Below are 19,914 nucleotides of genomic sequence, written 5' to 3' on the forward strand. Positions count from 1 at the left end.
ACTTGCAGAATCTTTCCTGTTTCATGGGGTCCCGTTTATCAAATTTTGATCTTAGAGAGTGAGCCATTGCACTTCTTTTTTAGGAAATTAACCCCTGTGCAAATGAGTTCAAGGCCCTTTCCCACTTTCTCTTCTATTAGATTGCATGTATCTGGTTTTATGTTACGGTCCATGATCTTCTTGGACTTGAGCTTTGTGCAACATGACAAATATGCATATATTTTTATTTTTTCTACATACAAATATTCATCTAGACCAGCACCATTTATTGACGATAATTTTTTACCCATTGTATATTTTTGGTTTCTTTGTCAAATATCTAGTGTGTGTAAGTACTTGGTTTTATTTCTGGGTCTTCAATTCTATTCCATTGATCAACCTGTCTGACTCTGTACCAATACCATGCAGTTTTTAATTACTATTGCTCTGTAGTAGAGCTTGAGGTTTGTTATGGTGGTTTCCCCTAGGCTTTCTTTTATTGTTAAGAATTATTTTTGCTATTCTGGGTTTTTTTGTTTTTTTGTTTTTTTTTGCCTTTCCAGATGAGTTTAAGAATTGCTTTTTCCATGTCATTGAAGACTAGCGTTGAGATTTCGATAGAGATTGCATTGAATCTGAAGATCCTCTTTGGTAAGATGGCCATTTTTCCTGTGTTAATTCTGCCAATCCATGAAAATGGGTAACTGTTTTTAATTAAAAAAATCAAGATTAGATTTCACAGCATATTTGAAGTTATACATCTGGTTAGTTCTAATCCTACAAAAATATATATGTGTTATATCAAGCATACCTTTTCCTGTGGATGACTTATATCTGTTTCATGAGGATATTGTTTTTCTTTAAACAAAGTTATCTATTCCAGAAGTAATCAATCACTAAGTCTGTGTGGCTCCTAATAAGTGTTTCCTTCTTCTCAGGATGTTTTTCAATGGCAGGTTGACCCCAACTATGATCCCCATGGCATGCATTTCAATACCTAGGCTGAGGAAACATTTCTCATCTGAGATGTTACAAGTCTTCCAATGGGAGAGAGATAGTAACATCACACTAGGTGATTCACTAGGGAGCACCACACATTGCATCAATTTGCAATCCCTGTGAAAAGTAAAATGTGGACCAATCTGAGACAGATAGAATGGAAAGGAAGCTCATTCCAGAGAAAGGGAACTAAAGGAAAGGCTTAAGTTGTTTTCTAAATAATAAAGCCTGTAGCAAACACTAATGAGTTCTTTAAACGACTTTCTGAATGGGGTATTAATTTGTAAGTGAATGAGATTAACTTAATGTACAGGGTGTTTTATGGGAAATGTTAAAAAATTCAGCTGCAGAGCTGTGCCTCTGTTCTTCTCTTTCCTCACTTGTCCTTATCCCCATCTAGGGACCCTTTGGCTACTTTGACTTCACATCATAGTGTCACGTTATCTATGGCACTGGATACAATCATCTCTACTATTATTTCCTGTATCATCATCTTATCCTCTCTTTACTGCTTCTATTACTTAATGTTTGCCCATAGATGCATACAGACAACTTCTGAAGCTGTAATTCAGTAACTAACTTACTCTCCATAAGTAGATTTATACCTAAGCCAGAGTACAGAAATTTCTTGTCTGCAATTTAACAGGATAATTATCATAAAAGCCATCATTAAATGAGTGGTCAGTGTATGCCAGTCATGATTCTCAATGGCCTACTTGCATTTTCTTATCTAATCCTTTCAAGGATGCTAATAAGTAGGCTTCATTGTTAGGATCTAATAGTAAATAGTTATGTTGATATTTAAGTACCTTGTTTAAGAACTCACAAGCATATGAGTTATGATTCAAATCTAGGGTGAGAGACTGCAACAATGGGTTATAATTAAACAGTATGACCAACAAGACAATATCACTTCTCTTAATTGACAATTCGTAATATATGAAAATGGACAAAGTAATAGTCTTCTGAAGGAAATAGTACATTTTTATATAATAATTTGCACCTGTGAATAGATATTAGTTCCATTCAAGGTCTCAGAAGTATATTTGGGAAATGTAGTAAAGACTGCAATATACTACAAAGCAATTCAGAGGCATTGCTGTAAGGTTGAGATGGAAACTAGGAAGTTTTTAATGAGAAATTGACCAGCAATTCCCAAAAGACCTGACGAAATCAACACACACTAGCTACAATACTATATGATTATAACTAATTGTACTTAATCTAAAAAGAAGGTATGTGGATAGATAAAATTAGAGTTATTGGTCAAAGGTATAAAGTTACAGTGGTGCAAAAAGAATCAGTTCTGGATATCCAGTGTATATCCTGGTAATAACTAGTCAACATTGCACTGCATAGGTGAAATTTGCTAAAAGAATATATTGAAGAGTACTAGGGTGCTTCCACGAACATATTTTATCAATGCCCATTTTCTCATCTATGAACATGGGAGTTCTGCCCATCTTCTAGTACAATCTTCTGTTTTTCACTTTAAAATAATTTGTTGTAGGTGTCTTTCATTTCCTTGATTAGACTCACTACTAAACTTGTAATGCACTTTATATGGTTATGGCAAAAGGGATTACTTTCATGGAGTACAGGAAACCTGATGAATTTTTATCTTGTTACTTGGATAAATTGATTTATTAGTTCTAAGGCATTAGGTATGACCTTAAGGTTTATACTAAAGATAGAGTTCGTCATTGCAAATGAGAATGATTCGGCTACTTTCTCTTCTACTTATGCTTTCATCTTTTTTCTCTTGTCTTATTGCTCTGGTTAAAATTTCAAACACTATACTGAATATGAATGGTGAAGAAGAGAAATCTATTTTATAGATCATCTTAAAGTAAATGTCTTAAGTGTTTTTGCCATTAATGTGATATTAGCTCTAGGTTTTACTAAATGGTCTTTAATGTGTTAAGGTATGATCAAACTCTGCCTGTTTTATTCAGTTTCATCATGAAAAACAGTAAACATTTTCAAGGATTTTTTTTTACTGTATTCATTGAGATGATTATATGAGTTTTCTTGATTGTGTTTACATTGTATTTCCTTCCTTGATTTATGTCAATTTTTCTCAAATCTTCAGAATGAGATTATGCTCTGTGATATTTCAGTGAATCATCAAATTTGATTTTTGAGTATTTTATTGAGGATTTTTTGCATGAGTGTTCATTAAGAATATTTGTCTATTCACATTTTCTTTTTTATTGTGTCTTTATTAGTTTTAGTAGCAAGGTAGTCCTGGTTCTCTTAGATGAGGCTGAATATATGCATCCTTTTTGACTTCTCTGCACAGCTTGAGGAAAAACAGTGTGCATTCCTTATAGAAGTTCTCATAGAACTCAGTCTCAAAAAAAATTAGATAAAATGCAATCAAAATTCTACCCAGTCCAGGCCTTTCTTTCTCTCTTTTGCTCTCTCTCTCTCTCTCTCTCTCTCTCTCTCTCTCTCTCTCTCTCTCTCTCTCTCTCTCTCTCTCCTCCTTCTTCTTCTTTTTTCTTTTCTTTTCTTTTTTTTTTTTTTGAAAAATGTTTACTCCTAGTTTTAAACTTACTAACAGAAATCACATTGCTGTTTCTAAATTTATACAGGCATAAATGCAGAGTGGAAAAAAGAGCTTAGTGTAAAGTCTGATACTTTAAAATTCTGATTTGAGGGGTTAGGTTTATTGGTATGTGCCATTATTCCCAGTATTCATAAGGCATAGACAGGTGGAGCTCTGCAATTCAAGGCCCACTAATTAGTGCTACCTGTATGTGCATGTTTGCAGAATAGTCTTCTAGTGAAAACTTTCTCAGCCAGTGGTCCTCACTTGCCAATAGTTTTTAGCTTGGGTGGGACCTCATGACCCCCTACCCCTTCTGATCTTGCATTCAGCTAATTTGACATTCTGCTGGTCTACAGCTTATAGTCTCAGCTGTGAGTTTATGTGTGCAACAGTCCTTCACACCTGAAAATACTGGTTCACTGCAGATGATTACTACCTCTGACTCTGTTTTCAAAAATGGCCACATTGTTCAGAAAAAGAGCAAAGAGTCTATGAAGGATACTATGAAGGATGGAGAGAATCAAAGTACCATATGCTTTTTTTGGAAATGTCAAAGTAAAACTGAATACTCTATATGACCATGACCAGCAGTTTGCTCTTCAGTGTCAGAATCCCAAGGGAATGAGAAGACAAAGAAGACAGAAAAGCGGGGGTCAGAAGTTATTGTACAATCTGTCTTATGCCAAGCAAGCTTATTAAGAATTATAGCATCTTCTATACACATGATATTCTCAGGTTTGAGAAATATAGTTCCTTATAGTGGGAAGAACTGAGTTCTCAGGATAAAGACACAGTCCCCTCAAGACCCTGGTCCCAGAGCATTATTGTTTCTGCCAAGAATATTCCTGGTTTGCAATAAGGAATTGTGTTCCTTCCCCATACATCAGGAACTCAGGAAAATAAATTCCATTAAGGTCCTGGCCCCAGGCAAGCTCTACTAAGCTTTTTCCTGGTTTTAGACATATATCAGGGCCTCAGGGAAAGCCTTGGATAAGCCTGGCTCTCAACAGTTCCATATTTTTGGTACAACAGAAGAATAATAGCAGTAATAATGATGGTGGTGAGATTTGTTTGAAAATTTTACACATCCATATAACATTCTTACCAAACTCCCTGATGGACAGAAGGCAGAGAGAGATCAGTATTTCATTCAGTGGTCCTGTGTCAGTGTGCATGTATGAGGCAGACAGGTATGTAGATGTACACTGTATTCCTCAGCACTGTGCTTTCCTTTTATATTGTTTTTGGGGGCACATGGCACATGGCAGTGTATAAACTAAGACTGTAGACATAGAGTTAACTCAGGTATGGAAGATGGGCAGTCATTCAGAGAGAAGGAAAATGTCATGCTAGTGTGATTGACTATGGTACTGGAGCAGAATGTATATGTTCTTCTACTTACACCGGCATCTTAAATACTGTGTGAGCTTTTATAGATATGGTCATTGGCTTTACTGTGATAATATTTTCTTTTTACTCATAAATGTTGTTCTTCCACAGTTTTATGCATGTACACAGGGTTTAGATAGCTCTACCTCTACCTGCCTTTCTCCTCCCACTTTCCTAAGTACCTCCTACCCCACCCTATTTACTAGATTTTATTTATTTATTTATTTATTTATTTATTTATTTATTTATTTATTTATTTATTTATTTGGTTGTGTTTAGTGTTTCTACAGAGTTTAATCAAAGTCTTCTAGGCCAAACTTTAAAAATAAGCAGGTTTTTTTTTCTCTTTCAACTTTATTTTTTTTTTAAAAAAGAGAGATACATATACAGGTTTTTAAAGGCATTTCAGAATAACACTATATGAATTTATTTTTGTCAGTACATAATTCTTTTAGAAGTTTGATAGTATGCAATGAAATCTACTAGCTGTTGACCTGGATGGCACAGCATTTTGGAGGCTTTTATGGTAACTTTTGATACCATGAAAGCTAGTCCTCAAAGAGGGACATCCAGTTTAAACTCAGAGTCTCTGGTCCTGTGTCTAAAGTACATGGTGAGTTCAGTATTAATAATTTACCTTCCACTTCACAAACAACCAAGTACAACAGCAATAGGTAATATGTTTTAGGAGTCTTTTGGACAGTCCCATACAAATGAGGGTTCTCATGTCTGGAATTGGCAATTTTGTTATTGGTCAAGTCTTTGGCTCTTGAAGGAAGTACCATCAGCATAGACAAAAGTTATTAAATAAATAAATAATAAATAAATAGGCCGCTGAGTTCAGTGAACACTTCTTATATACACATGGGTGTGCGACTGTTGTTTGGGGGTATTGGCAGCCAACAGTACCATATCTTCAAAGAAAAGTGACTCTATATTCTAACAGTTGTGAACATCAGTGGGTTCTCAGAGGTGGAAATTCACATGCCAGTCTACAGTCTACTTTAGAATTTTCTTTGGTTTGATCTTGTGCGACTAGTCATACCTGCTGAAAGTTCTTGTGTATAAAGACAATGTCATATCCACAAGACTAATTCACAGCACCCATCCTAATCCTCTGGTTCACAAACCCCCTTTTTAATCATGAGCCCTGCATAGGAGTAGATTGAGATAGATGGCCCATCAATTGCTAAGCACCCAGACTCATATGTTCTCTGAATTTTGACCAATTATGAATCTAAGAATTACTCAGCCTCTACAGCAAAGAGAAGCTTTTCTGACCAAGACTGAGAGTGATCCAAGGGTGTAGGTGGAAACATAAATATGTATAAGGCAATAGAACGACAAGAACATTTCAAAACACAACTGAGATTTTCCTCTAGGGCCTATGACCTCTTTATGCACGAGCTTCAATCCAGGATTAAATATCAAGCATTAAATATCTCCTGTAGAATGACCTCAGATCCTGAAAGTCCCCAAACTCTAATCCCATTTCAGAGTTCAGAAAAGAAACTTTAAAACGTTTCTTCTTTTGTAGTATGCATTCTTCTTCCTCCTGGGGAGATTCAGCAGATTCCCTTTCAACTTCTAGAGTTTTTTTCAGGGTATTCAATAAATGGACACTGAGATTCTGGATTCTCAACCCAAATGTAATACCCCCTAGCTCTTATAAGTACTTAATATCATGTATTATCACACAATTGGTAATGTAAATGCTAGAAATTTACTCTTTCTTGGATTTAAAGACAGAAATCCTCCAATCAAGGCATATCGTGATTAAGTATTAGAGGTTTTGAAACAACAGTTCTTAACCTGTGGGTTATGACTGCTTTTGGGGGGGGGGTCATATCACTGTTTCACAGTAGTCAACTAAAATTATTGGAAAACATAAATACTTACAATTCATAACAGTAACAAAAATATAGTTATGAAGTAGCAACAGAAAGAACCTATTGGTTGGGGGTCACCACAACATGAAGACCTATATGAAAAGCATTAGGAAGGTTGAGAACCACTGCTCTGCAGAAAAATATTTCATGCCTTTCTCCAAGTTTCTTGTGGTTGTGGTTAATGAAGGGCTGTCCTTGTCTTATGTGTTTGTTGCTGTAGTCACTGCCTTAAGGTTGTCCTCATCCTGTTGCTGTTTCTCTTTCATTTTCTTCTGTCAAAAAATACTTATATGGGGCAGAATACACTGTGATCTGAGATCACTATCTCTGGAGATTCTGGATCACATTTGTAAAAGTCGTTCCCAAAATAAGTGAACATAAATAATAGCGATAATAGTGAACATAAATTTAAGCAATTTTGTTAAGCCCTTTGGCCCACTGTATACTAGGGAAGATAATAAGCATGATGATGATGACAGTCGGCTTCTCACGTCTTCTGAGAATTATAGGAAACACCTAATATAGGAAACACCTAAAGAGTTTCTGATAGTTAATATTCTTTGCATAGGTATTAATTTCTTCTTGTGGCCACCCAACTCACAACTCCAGTAGAATAAAGAAGGCAACAGAGAAGAGGCTAATGAACCCATGTGTATGAAGACACACACACACACACACACACACACACACAAACAAACACACATCATAAAACACAGCTTCATTTACTGATACCCTGTCACACATTGTGAGAAAGTTAACTGGTAAGAATATCTACTTCTACCAGATAGCATTTTATTTATATTCTGAAGTGATGTAGAAATGCAAAGAGAATTGAAACTGCATGGATTTTTAGTGTGAGTGTGAGCGTGTGTGTATGTGTGTGAGAGAGAGAGAGACAGAGAGACAAAAAGGCAGAGAAACAGAGAGATAGAGAGACAGAGAGATACAGAAACAGAGACACAGAGAGAATTTTATGATACATAGGTGAACAGAGCACTTGAAGGAATGTGTTCTTTTCTGTTACTATGTGTGTTCTAGAAAATGAACTCACATCATTAAGCTTGGTGGCAAATGCTTTTATTCACCTAGAAATCTTGTCAGGTTGTAAACAGGCCATTTAATATAGGGAATTAGCAAGTCAAGGAAGAGCAATACTACTATTTCTACTACTACTACCATTACTACTACTACTACTACTACTACTACTACTACTACTACTAATAATAATAATAATAATAATAATAATAATAATGGTGGAGAAAGGAAACAGTGACCTGACTGAGGATAATAACTGCATGAAATGGCTATTAGTTCTGGTTAAGTGAATGAAAGGACAGTTGAGGATCTTTAGAATTTCAAAGTCTCCATGGAGAGGTCCCTTCCCAGAGGTTGGTGTGTCTCTGTAATCTGAACAAAGGCTTATGATCTGAGACTCACCTTTTGAGGAGAAGCCACTGTTGATTTCACCTGTTTTTGGTAAATAAATTGTGAGAGTAAGAGAAAACTAATGTTGGACCCATTGCTTTTGTGAAACTTGTCTGTCACTTGTTGGATAGAATGCCATTGCTTGTGTAAGAACTATAAAGAGGAAGGAAAAAACCTTTTTCCTGATCCACTAGGCCCTTCAATTGACCTTAATGAAAAAACCTCATAAGAGGTAAAATGGCAAAAGACAAACAGGGTTTACAGCATCGAAGAGCCTGCTTTACAGACCTCAGGATGGAGACTAATTTGACTTTCAGGGGCAACATCTAAATGATTAACTCTAATAACTACGAAGAAAGATTTTTATGTGAATTATGTACATTAGCTCTCATAGCAATGGCATAGCTTATATGCATAGTCTTTTTATAAAACTTTATTGACATAAGCAGCTCCTAAAATTAGGAAAATTAAGCACTCCTGGTGTCAAAATCCTAAGTAGCTAGATAGCTATTGTAACCAAAGTCTCTATGGTTTAAAGACCACAGTTATATCATTATCCTGTTGTTCGGATAAAAATACCCTGAGAAAGCAAACTGAGGAAGGAAGTATCTGTTTTGGCTCACACCTTGAATTTTCAGTCTGTCATGACAGGGCAGTTGCAGAGGCAGGAGTTGGAACTGGACACAGAAACTCCAGTCAAGAGTCAGATAATGAAGAACACTGTTATTTAGTTATATTTCTCCTTTGGGGTCATCTGAGAATCTCAGCCCAAAGAATGATACCACACACCTAGTGAGAATCTTCCTTTCTCCATCAACCTCCTCGGATCTAAATATCCCCTCAAAAAGCAAGTTTGAGGTTAACCTAAGCAAAGGAATCCCTCACAGGCATACCCAGAGGCTGATATATGTGGAAAATCTAGATCCCGTCTCACAATACTCAATATTAAGCACCATAATTATTTTTTTTGAAAAAGACTCTGAGCTACCATTTAAAAACTAGAGTCAAATCTGAAACATTCGATACAATTTGTATTGCTACTCTGAAATACTAGATTTTTACAGTTTACAAATGGTTTTCACCCTCTAAATCTCATTTTGTAGGTTAATGATCCTTGTAAAATACATAGGGTAGAAATTACATCCAGATATGGTAAGAGAACTCCCAGGACTGAATATGGAAGTTTAATGAGAGGAGAGTGAAATACGAGACGATCTATATAAGCAGGCCCTTTTTCTCATTATGCTATACTGAGAACTACCTGGGCTTCTGCAGCAAGAAGGTCATCACCAGATCTCTTGTCTTCAATCTTTATAGCTGTGAATCAATCCAAATCCCATTTTGGCAAATGTTAGTAGGGGTTCTTATGTAATGGATATAAATAACATAAACATAAATAGGAATATATGTACATACATACATATACACATACATTTATGTACACATACACACACAGAGAGAGAGAGAGAGACAGACAGAGAGAGAGAGAGAGAGAGAGAGAGAGAGAGAGAGAGAGAGAGAGAGAGAGAGAGGAGAGAGGAGAGAGAGAAAAAGAGAGAGAGAGTCTATTGGAGTGACTTACAGGTTACAGTAATTCAACGATGGCTAGATATAAGCAGAAAGTCCAAGAATCTAGTAGCTATTGAGTTCTACAATTTGGTATCTCAGCTGGTCTTCTCTATACACTGGAATCTCAAAGAAGTAGACTCCAATGCCAGTGAAGGAATGCATGTGCTCGTAAGGTGGAGGCAGGCAGGCATAGTGCAAAGAGTCCTTCTTCTATGTCCTTATATAGTCTTACAAAAGACATTATGGTCTATATTAAAAGTATGTCTTCCTACCTCAAAATATGAATCAAATGTGTGTGTGTTCCTGCCTCAAAGGTACAGACTAGATGTGAATTCATCTACTTCAAATCAAGCAGAAAATCACTCACAGGTGTGCCAACCATTTCTGGATTGTAGTTCATTCCGGTTATAGTCAAGGTGACAATGAAGAATAGCCATTGCTGAAAAACTTATTCACTTTTCAGTGTTGTTTTCTAAGCAACAGGAATAAATTAATACAATGATAACGATCGAATAAATGTATGTATCATGACACCCTAAACAATTAGCACAATTGTCAGAGATCTGATTTTTCTAGCCTAGAAAGGATTCAAGCATTTACTCTACTGTAATAATGATTATAGTAAACAGTGTAGTATAGCTGCCAAAATTTAAATGTAATGGTTTTCTGTAGCATACAAATAAAGTGAGAAAATAGTTCATCTTGAAGCTGCAGTAGTCATGTTACAATTAGATTTAAATTTTTTCTTTAAAATTAAGCTTTTTTAATATCAGAGAAATTTCTCCAAACTGAAGCTATTTAGATGAAGGAAATATAATGGTAGAAATTATATGCTTTGCCACCATCCTGGCCAGACCACCTCAGATGGTTTCAGTGTCCAGTTGGGCTCTTTGTTTCCATTTGCAATACATTCATTGTCTACATGTAGCGGTATGTTTTTTTCCAAAATATAAATATGGTTGTATCACACATATGCCTGGCTGCAGTTTGTCTCACAGTCCCTGTAATGTCATTAAAATCACCAAATATCTCTTTGAAGTCTTATGATTTTGTATTTATGTATGCTTTTAGAGGCATTGTAGAGGAACTTCTATGTTCTATTCCCCCTATTCCCCATCTCTAGCTACATGATGCTGCTGCTTACTTCTGGGCTTTCTGCTTCCTTATCGATTGACTTTGTCTACTTGAAATTTAATTTTTCCCATTTTTTCTATGTCTACTTCACCAGGAAAATTTCTGTTTATTATCATGGGAGCTGAACCATTCTTTACTTTATCTGGAAAACTTTCTTGGCAGCCTCTTTTATAGAATTGTGGGTTTTATTCTTCTTTCAGCTTCGATAATACCACGAGTTTCCCTTATCTCAGCAAACATTATATCATATCTGACATTATAGTTCATGTAACCCCTCTGTTAGAAAGCTATGTATATACACAGACACTTTTCTTTCTAACTCTTCTGCCTGCAGTTCTAGAGTAGTCTGATCAAAACTGTGTAATTAAAGAATTCATTCTTGAACAAAACTCATAAAGAGTAAAGATATTCTCAGTTGGAACATGAAGACAACTTCAGATTATTCAAAGATGTGCACAGGTTTTCCTATCCTGGCCAGAAATTAGAATTAATAAAAATGGGTAGATATAAATAGAAAGTATATTTTTATTTGACATCAGAACTTCACATAATTAGAAAAATATGAAACTATGGCCATAAGAAGAAGGGAATCTCCATCAGCAAAACACCTCAACCTGAATTTCAGGACTAGTAGGAAACATTCCTGAAATCTGTTTACAGAGCAGGTATTTAAGAAAGATCATGAAATTTACAGTGTAGACTTTGTAAGGAGTAATATTGTAATATTTTATCAATGTGTTTGATAGCTAAAATTATTTACCAATTTGATACAATTTAGAAGTACTTGGATGAGAATTTCATCTCCTTCAGGTGCGCCTGTTTTCATGTCTGAGCAGGGGTTGTCTTATTAATTGTTGTGGTAAAAGGCAGCTCACTGTGAGTTATACCACTCTAGGCATGAAATTGTGTCTGGTGTAAGCAAGTAACCATAAATCTGAGCACAGGAAGCAAGATGGTGAACATTTAAACATTTATTATCTCTATGCTTGAATGAGATGTGTGCAGATGCCTAGAGTTTCTGTCTTGACTTTCCCAAAAATGACAGTGACTGCAATTGTAAGATCAATAAACCCACTTCCCTTTTATGTTGCATTCATATTCCAGGTTTTGTTAAATCACAGTAATAGCAATGAAACTAGAACATTCTGTTATTGTTAAGATGTCAAAAATCCCTCAATAAGTAACATGTATTTAAAGTGTGGTCCCCAAATATTTGGATATTAAGAAGTGATTGAAAGGGGGATAACATTTAAAATATCAATAAATGAAATAACAGATAAGAATGAAGAAAAAAGAAGTGATTGAATCATAAAAATGCTCAATTGGATTAAGTGATTAATTTCATGGTTTCTCAGTATATTGTGGATTTAAAGGGCCAAAGTTGGAAATTTGAGAGGATGAGTTCAGTTGAAGCCCCAAGGACAGGTAACTGTCAACCTGCAGGTGCTTTCTGAACTCCTGATTGCAAATCCACTTTGCCCGGATGCATCACAATTTGGCAGGATCTAGGCAAGCTCCAAACCCCACCTCCACAGGAGAGAGTGACTAGACTCTAGCCAAATCAGCCACTCCCTAAGTCCCTCCCTTGCACACACACACACACACACACACACACACACACACACACACACACAGCATGAGAAAAACAACTATGGCCAATATGTTTAAAAAGAACCGAACAAAGAAGAGAGGCACTCAAAAATAAAGACACACATTGAAACCTTCTCCTTTGTCCTGGCTCCTTTGATCTCGTGAGTCCTTTGTCCTGAAGGCTTTATTCCAGAGCCTTATGGCAGGCTCTGCACTTTTTCTAAGAGTCAGGCAGGGGTTTATGGCCCTGGTAGCAGCTGAGCATTGGCCTGCCAGAGTTCACAGGCCTGGCTGCACCCCGCTGAGATTTGTTTTCCACTCCTCCCAGCCTGAACTCCTCTGGGCCAGGCAGAGCACACCAGTAGCAGCCTTCCCTGGGACCTGCAGGACCCTGGAGGAGCAGAGTGGGCCCCCTATAGACCATAAAGTACAAGAGTCTATTAGGTGAGATTTAGCTGAATCAGACCTTTCATGGAACTTTGTTCTCATGTACATGCAGCCCCATAGCATTAGAGATGCCTACTGTAGACTGAAGTCTCGATGCAAAACAAGTATGTTTCCTTTTGAGTTGTTCATCTCAGGTGTTTTGCCATAGCAGCAGAAGGGTGGCCGTTGTCTACAGTATTTATCGAGAATGTCCTGATTATGAGAGTGCAGGCTTTTCAAACCAACACTTAAGAAACTAAGGCAAGAAAACTGATAGTTGCAGGCCATCCTGGATCTACACAGTGAGACCTTGGTACTGAACAAAACCAATCAAACAAGCAAAAATACAAGAAAATAAGCAAAAAGAAGAGAGGGGTTTTTTATTTTGTTTTGAATTTTTTTAAAGAAACTACTGCTCTTTGATATTAGCTCCTCCTGTCTCAGCTCCTGCCTATCCATCAAACACCCAAGCATACACATGGAAATACGTGTACACAGGCACATATGGAGAAATGAGTGAGAATCCCAACAGTGGAGCTAACATCTCTGAGTGTATCAGCACTTCATTCTTTGCTGGCTACACTGTACCTGCCTCTTCCATATCAGAGTGGGCAAATTTCGTGCCCATCATCCTTTCTTTCAACTGAAAAGTGGGTTGCTTGGTGTTAATTAACACTTAAATTCATTTCTGTGTTTTCTTTTAAATGAACAGGACATTGAGCAGATAGCTCTAGACCAGTGGTTCTTAACCTTCCTAATGTTGCAACATTTTAATACAGTTCCTCATGTTGGGGTGATCATCAACCACAAAATTTTTCATTGCTACTTCATAACTGCAATTTTGCTACTGTTAGGAGTCATAATGTAAATATCGTATATACCACCCAAAAAGGAGGTTGAGACTCACAGGTTGAGTGCTGCAAAAAGGAAAGATACGCAGAGAAGTCACAGGTATATTTCGTACCAGTAGCTGCCCTGGGAGGAGCTTTTTAAGTGAATTTTGGTGAACTTTACACTTTAAGGCCATCATGTAAGATAACACTAAGGCTCAGTATGTAATAGTTAAAATCTTTACTTTTTAGAAAAATAAATAAAATCTGATTAATATTACTCTACTGAAGCTTCAACCATCTAGGGTGGAAGAGTCACTGTAGGTCTGTAGCTTGTTCATTACATGCTACAGTACATACATCTTGAAGCAGCTATGAAGTGATGGCTTTATTTTGCATTGTTATTCTTTTTAGTGCTGCCTTTTCTTACTACATTGCTCTTAGTTGTAGTGCTAATGTCTTTTCTATATTTAAGCCAGCAAATCTGGTTGATGCAATGATAGTGAAACATGAACGACTTGAGTGAGTGAATTCTTCAGAGGAAAAAAAAATGAATGAACTTCTAGCAAGTTTGTTCAGGGTATTAAATGCATCAGTGAAGTATAACAAGTAGCCCTAATGAGATATTAAGCATCTAACAAATGTTGGCTATTGTAATTGGTATGCAATGAAATTATTATGTGTGATCATGTGTGGAACCTGGTATTAATCTCAAAGTACATCCTCTAGCAAAGATGTTGGACCTTGAATCTTTAGTCTTAGGAATATAAAGGTCAGCTCAAGGTACTGCTATTGTGCCAAACAGAAAAAGAACCAGGGACTAAGTATGCACACACACACACACGCACACACACACACACACACACACACACACACACACACACACATTTATGTAACTTTTTTATTAACAAAATATTTTATTGATTATTTGGTAAGTTCACACAATGCAACCAAATTACCTTAACCTCCTAGTCCTCTAATGTCTATTCTCCAACTTTTGACCTAACTTAGAGTGGTGGGAGGAGAGGAAGAAGAAGAAGAAGAAGAAGAAGAAGAAGAAGAAGAAGAAGAAGAAGAAGAAGAAGAAGAAGAAGAAGAAGAAGAAGAAGAAGAAGAAGAAGAAGAAGAAGAAGAAGAAGAAAAGGAGGAGGAGGAGGAGGAGGAGGAGGAGGAGGAGGAGGAGGAGGAGGAGGAGGAGAAAGAGGAGGAAGAGAAGGAGGAGGGGAAGGAGGAAGAGAAGAGTAGAGAAAAGTGGAGAAAATATAAAACACAATTTGTGTTTTTTCATATACTAACTAGAGCATGTTCAAACTGCAAGTGACAAGTTTCTTAAAGACAAGTGAGTCCTTTCCCATGCCCATTCCTGCCAGAAGTTGTCAACTGGAAAGAGGTACACTTTAACATCTCTATCACAATTTTAAGAGTTTTTACTAATGGCTTCCAGTCTAGACTGTTTCCTTTTGGGAGAGGAGTCTCTGTCTCAGTCTGTCATACTCCCTGCCCTCTTTTAACTCCCTCCAATACTTATTGCCATCTTCTTCCTTCCTATATCCCCCTTACACACATTTCTTTCTTTTATTTTGTTTACTGAACACAGAGTTTACCAAGGGTTATCTGTTTGACAAAGAAACTGGCATTGCCTACTTAAGCCTGCTAGGTTCATCAGGGTCCCCAACTCAGGGCAATGCCTCCTTCCCAAGACTCTATCAATAACCAGAATCTGTAGAAGTATTTAAAGGTTTAGGGACTAGAATCTCAAGGTCTAAGTGATGTCAGAGTTACTGTTTGGGATAGTTTATATCAATTCTCTCTTTTTACTATACTTTTTGTGTTGTGGCTGAAGCATTATGGAAGGAGCTATGACCTTCCAGAAACAGAAGAAACCAAAATAACTTTGAAATCTGTAAAAGTTTAGTATGTTCTCCTGTTAAAATTTTTGCTGTTTCAATTTATAGACTAAAAAGAAAAAAAAATGAAAACACAACAACAAATTCAACCACAGTAAAACTGAAGGCCAGCAAAGTTTAATTGAATTTCCTTACATCATAGAACTGATTAATGTTAAAGATAGTATTCAAACTCAGATCCTTTGCAACCTAATTGAAATCTCCTTTCTTGTAGACTACAAACATTAACATGTCTTTCTTTCTGTAAATTACTCATTAATACTTTTCTTGCTGTGATCCTCAGTCACTCCAATTATTGGATTTCTGAAACATTTTTTCTAAGCCTGATTCACATAGTAATTTTTTAAAAGGCCTTTTATAAGCTAGTATTACAGAACTTCAGGTGAATACTTTAGGTACCATATTCTGGTACCAAAAGTTTTAAGATACCAGAGTACCTAATTGCTATAAACAACAAATTAGTTCCTTATGGATTATTGTTTGAGAAAGAAACTGGATTTTCATTTCTGCTCTTCATGGTAGCACCATTTTATATTCACATGGGGACATATTCATATATCTGGCAGGCTTTATGCTGGGAAAGGGACTCTAAAACAGGACCATTATGTTCTTGTTTACTAAGAGAGCAGCTGTAAGTCTGCAAGGATGGAGGACCTTAAAGGAGGACTGAGCAATGATTAATAGGAATTCTCAGAACTGAAAGCAGTAAATGCTGTAGTGCTCCAGCCCCTCCCTGTTGACAGCCTTCAGATATGCTAGAATGCTCTAGAATGGAAAATGGGATGGTTGCCTTTAACTCAAGTTTCTAAAAAAACATGGAGACAGGATTGGGCATACAGCCTGTATCTCTTCCTGTGTTTTTTTCCCAGCTCAGAAATATTGAGTATAGATGCTTCCATTTAAATTTCATAGAATTCACAGACACTTGATTTCTCAACTTTAAGAAATGTGGTAGAAGTCAGGGTGTGAGTAGAAATGAAGAGTCAAGCCTCATTAAACAAATTAGTTAAGATCCTGGAATCACTTTGCTGGCTAGGTGTAATAATGTTTGCAAATGCTGTGTAGGCTGCTGGGGAAGAATAGTCATCGAGTGTTAGCTTTCTGTGAGCCTGTACACTACAGTGTCTTCATAGAAGGCAGATGTGTCTGCTGATGCAGAAGTAGCATGACTATCATCTTAGAATGTTCATTACTGTGATGAAGAACCATGACCAGAAGCAGGTTGTGAATGAGAGGGATCATTTCATATACTTTACTCTGCCACCCAGAGAAATCAGGGCAGGAATCTGGAATCAGATACTGATGCAGAGACCAGGAAAGAAAGATGATACTGGATTGATCTTCATGTCTCATTCAGTTTCCTTCCCCCTTCCTTCCTTTTTTCCTTCCTTCCTTCCTTCCTTCCTTCCTTTTTTGTTGTTGTTGTTTTGTTTGGGGCTTTATTGTTTGTTTGCTTTTCTTTTTTTGAGATAGGATATATCCGTATAGTCCTGGTTCTACTGGAACTAGCTCTGTAAACCAAGCTGGCCTTATTTTCATCTAGATCAGCCTGTCTCTGCCTACCAAGTGCTGGGATTAAAGGCACTCACCAGTCCAGGCCAGCTTAGCCTGCTTTCTTATAGCTACCAGGAATACTACCAGCTCAGGAGTAGCACTACTCACAATGAGCTGAACCCTGGCCCATCAATTACTAAATGAAGAATGTGCTATAGACTTGCTTACAGGCCAATCTAGTGGGGGCATTTTTCAGTTGATGTTCTTTTTTCTAAAATAACTCTAGCCTGTGCTAAGTTGACAAAGACAAAACAAAACAAAACAAAAAAAAACCAAAACAAATACCCACTTGGTGAGGTACATATTGGTCATCAAGTTCTGATTTGTTCTTAAAATTATGGATTTGTGTGTATTCACATAAAAGTCTGTGTGTGCATGTGAGCATTAACCTGTGCATGTGTGTATTAATGTATGCATGTGAGCATTAATGCGTGCCTGTGAGCATTAATATGTGCCTGTGCACATTACTGTGAGTCTGTGAGTATTAATGTGTGCATGTGAGCATTAATGTGTGCCTATGTACATTAATGTCTGTCTGTGAGTATTAATGTGTGTATGTGTGCATTACTGTGTGCCTGTGAGTATTAATGTGTGCATTTGAGCATTAACGTGTGCCTGTGAGCATTAATATGTGCCTGTGTACATTAATGTGTGCCTGTGTACATTAATGTGTGCCTGTGTACATTAATGTGTGCCTGTGTACATTAATGTGTGTCTGTATTAATATGTGCATGTGAACATTAATGTGTTCCTGTGTGCATTAATGTGTGTCTGTGAGTATTAATGTGTGCCTGTGTACATTAATGTGTGCATGTGTACATTAATGTGTGTCTGTGAGTATTAATGTGTGTCTGTGAGCATTAATGTGTGCATGTGAGTATTAATGTGTGCCTGTGTACATTAATGTGTGCCTGTGTACGTTAATGTGTGTCTGTGAGCATTAATGTGTGTCTGTGAGCATTAATGTGTGCATGTGTACATTAATGTGTGTCTGTGAGCATTAATATGTGTCTGTGAGTATTAATGTGTATCTGTGAGCATTAATGTATGCATGTGTACATTAATGTGTGTCTGTGAGCATTAATGTGTGCATGTGTACATTAATGTGTGTCTGTGAGCATTAATGTGTGCATGTGAGCATTAATGTGTGCATGTGTACATTAATGTGTGCATGTGTACATTAATGTGTGCCTGTGTACATTAATGTGTGTCTGTGAGTATTAATGTGTGTCTGTGAGCATTAATGTGTGCATGTGTACATTAATGTGTGCCTGTGAGCATTAATGTGTGCATGTGAGCATTAATGTGTGCATGTGTACATTAATGTGTGCATGTGTACATTAATGTGTGCATGTGTACATTAACATGTGCCTGTGTGCATTTGTGGAGGCTGCAAAGGAACTCCTCAAAAATACTTAAGGGTGGAAGCATAGTAAGATCCAGAGAAACAGAGATTTTCCTGTATATTGTGTCCCCTTGGACAGAAGCTATACTGATAATGTCTTATAAACATGACTTCCTAAAGCCAACCAGACAAAGGACAGTAAGTTTAGGCATGCTAATGTGGATGGGAGAAAGGCCATAAGCCCATGACCTTATAGAAAGAATTACAGATAACTTACACAATGCTGATAGTAGAAATGATTCTCCCCAGGAGAATGTACACCAATTGATTATCCAATACCAAGTGGTCAACCCTGAAAACCATACACACAAGTAACACTGAACATACTGAGCAGGTTGTATTTTTGTATTTGGGTATGTATATAAGTAGCGAATGCTACATACATGTATGTAATTAACGAAAAATGAGACATGAATATGAAAGAGAACATAAAGTATTATATGAAAGGTTTTAAATGGAAGAAAAGAAGGGGAGAGTAATTTAAAAATTCAACAATAAGTCAAAATTTAAAAATTAAATTGGGCCAATCAATGTTTCCTTCCAGAGCATCACTCAGTGATGGTCTTATTTATTCACATTTCTCTATTCCTAAAAAAAACAGCAGTGTTATTTTTAGGCAAGTACCAGTGATGTTACAGATACTGCCTAAATCCTATAAATCATCCTTATAGGACAATGTGCTGGTATTTATAAACTCATCATTCAGCTGAGCATATCGCTCTCAGAAAGGCAAAAGTAGTCTGCTCGAGGCCACACACAGTGGGCAAGTGAATATCAGAACTCCAATATCAAAGAGCTTTTTGAACTACTGCTAGAATTTGAGCTGAGGCAAAGCCATCCCTTGCCCCTCCCACCTAGACTGATGGTTGCTCTCCACTAGCAGCTCCAAGGGTGGTCATCACGATTATAATCTTGGAGAGGCATCACAGACAAGGTGTCCCTGTGGATTCAACTGCAGGTAGAGAAAAGCAAAGAAAGCAAATGTTCATTTCCAGTCTTTATGGGAATCTTTTCATCTTCAAAGTCCTTTGTGAATATTAAACAATTAATCCCGCTGGAAGCACTAGGCACAGGGGAAAGTGAAGTTTGCATTAATGTTGAAAATTTTCTATTGCTATAAAGGGACTGTTGCCTTTCAGACCTGCTTCTAAAGCAAGACAGCTTTTCCACAGGCATGAAGTACACTTCCTTTCCTAGATTTCTTGCAGGTGGATGCAAGAACTCTGAGTCATCTAAGAATCTTTTTCAACTGTATTTAAAATGT

Source organism: Micromys minutus (genome assembly GCF_963924665.1).
Source record: "Micromys minutus genome assembly, chromosome: 27".
Lineage (NCBI taxonomy): Eukaryota > Metazoa > Chordata > Mammalia > Rodentia > Muridae > Micromys > Micromys minutus.